The sequence below is a fragment of the Oncorhynchus tshawytscha genome, linkage group LG07, assembly GCF_018296145.1.
Source record: "Oncorhynchus tshawytscha isolate Ot180627B linkage group LG07, Otsh_v2.0, whole genome shotgun sequence".
NCBI lineage: Eukaryota > Metazoa > Chordata > Actinopteri > Salmoniformes > Salmonidae > Oncorhynchus > Oncorhynchus tshawytscha.
In genome coordinates this window covers 48,145,512-48,148,117 of record NC_056435.1, presented here as the reverse complement: position 1 = coordinate 48,148,117, position 2,606 = coordinate 48,145,512, and positions in this window count along the sequence as shown.

Below are 2,606 nucleotides of genomic sequence, written 5' to 3'. Positions count from 1 at the left end.
GTTAGATGTAAAGAACAACAAAATATGCATATGTGCTGAATGACATCACTGCATATACAGTAGCATTGTCGGGTAGGTTACTTATAACTGTAATCTGTTACTGTTACTATTGTAATTATTATTTGTATCCTTTATTTAACTAGGCAAGTCAGTTCTTATTTACAATGACGGCTTACCCCGGCCAAACCCTAACCTGGACAACTGTGCGCCGCCCATGGGATTCCCAATCATGGCCGGTGACGCCTCAAGCACTGAGATGCAGTGCCCCAGAAATCTGTGCCACTCGGGAGCCCAATAAGTCACGCAAAAATCCATTCTAAATTTTAAAGTAATCCAAGGAGTAATCATCCAGTTTTTAAAAAGTATCTGTAATCTGATTACAATTTTTTAAAATGCCGGTAATGTAATTGATTACAGTAATCTGATTACATGCAACTGATTACATGTAATCAGTTACTCACCAACCCTGTACAGTAGATATATAAAACACAATAACAATGTAACTAACTCTCATTGTGCTTTTTCCACAAATAGTAGAGAACTTTCTTCTCTAAAAAAAGTGGTTTAACGGCAAACGCAAAACACTTTTTACAATGCTTATAATTTTTTGATTTTCGACCCCAAACTCCTCATGCCTTTACCTCTTCCAAATCTCTGTCTCTCTCTCTCTTCACCACACCAAAACGAAGGTAAACAAATTAAATCGCTAGGGTTCCGTAGGAATGAAGTTGCTCAATCTCCTGTCGCCTCAGGCAAATCTGGCACCTTCACACAAGAGGCCCGCTGTCAACAGATTTTAACAGATCCTAAGCACCCAGAGTAGTCATCTCTGTCTGTCTGTCTGTCTGTCTGTCTGTCTGTCTGTCTGTCTGTCTGTCTGTCTGTCTGTCTGTCTGTCTGTCTGTCTGTCTGTCTGTCTGTCTGTCTGTCTGTCTGTCTGTCTGTCTGTCTGTCTGTCTCTACTGAGGGAAAGGAAACAACATTAAACACCATTAACACTCAAAAAAAATACTTTAGCATGTGTGTGAGAGAGAGAGAGCAAGAGAAATAGTGAGAGTGCTGGTTTCTTGCATTTTGTTTTCATGTAAGCATATCTGCATTTGCATAGCCTCGCCTGATCTCACGTGTTTACATGGATGTTCGCTACACAGATATCACCAATCGGGTATTTACGAGGCTAGCATTTGCATGGGTCTCTTCAAATGTAAGTTTCTACATTTTCCATGTGTTTATATTGTGCATTTGTATGGCTGTCTTTTCCATGTCTGCATATGTGAAGTGCGTGTGTGTGTGTGTGTGTGTGTGTGTGTGTGTGTGTGTGTGTGTGTGTGTGTGTGTGTGTGTGTGTGTGTGTGTGTGTAGGCAGGGATGGCATGCCGGGAGAGCTAGAGGCTCAGGGTGTTTTGCAGGTGTGTGTGTTGTTTTGCAGGTGTGTGTGTTGTTTTGTATGTGTGTGTGTTGTTTCGCAGGTGTGTGTTGTTTTGAAGGTGTGTGTGTTGTTTTTCAGGTGAGTGTGTTGTTTTGAAGGTATGTGTGTTGTTTTTCAGGTGTGTGTGTTGTTTTGAAGGTATGTGTGTTGTTTTGCAGGTGTGTGTGTTGGTTTGCAGGTGTGTGCGTTGGCAGCAGTTTCTGTTGAGTTACAAAATACACAGCCCTCTGTAATTATGAGCATGCCCTGTCACAGCCTGTTCCGACAAACCCCATACCCAAAGAGTCTCCACAGCACAAACACACATATTCACGCATATATGTAAACACACACACACAAACACACAAACACACACACACACACACACACAGGCACTTGCACAGACAGAAAAAAACATGCACATATTAAGAAAAACACCCCCAGACACAACACAGAGGCAACTAATCAATCAACATACTGATTAACATACACAAAACACTTACCAACATCTCTATAAGAACAAATACATCAATCAATGCATGGAAAACAGCAAACACACTAATACACACAAACACACAAAGTCGAGGAAATCACACTAAGACTCTACAAAGAAGAAACTAAGGCAACAGATTGAGAATAGTAGTACTGCACAGTAGTACTTATTTCTTCTTTTTATATTCCAACAGGGACCTCTAGTATCAGAAAGATGAACTGCACAATTGAGTAGGAATTGTATCTGGCTTCCCAATGTGAATGGCTAGGGTTAGTTTCTACCATTCTCCCTGAAGTGTGCCCTTATTCACTCCCCCTCGTGGATTCAAAAGAAATGGACTGGTGTAAGAAAGATCATAACACATAGCATTTTTTCCATTGAGAATAAACTCCCTCTACATTGCCCTACACCAATCCAACCCATCGAGCCCTACACCAATCCTATGCTTTAAATCCATGAAGGGGAGTAAACAACAATTGCACATGTCAGAGAGAAGAGCAGAGAATCAGTCCACCAGCGAGAGAGAAAGAGAAAGAGAGAGAGAGAGAGAGAGAGAGAGAGAGAGAGAGCAACATGTGTCCATGTACAGCTTTACAAGTAGTACTATATACTGAGTTTACATACTCTGTCCATGAATCATCACCCAGTTAATCAGAAAGTATCAAGTAAGTGACCATATTTTGTGAAAATACATCAGAAGAATTT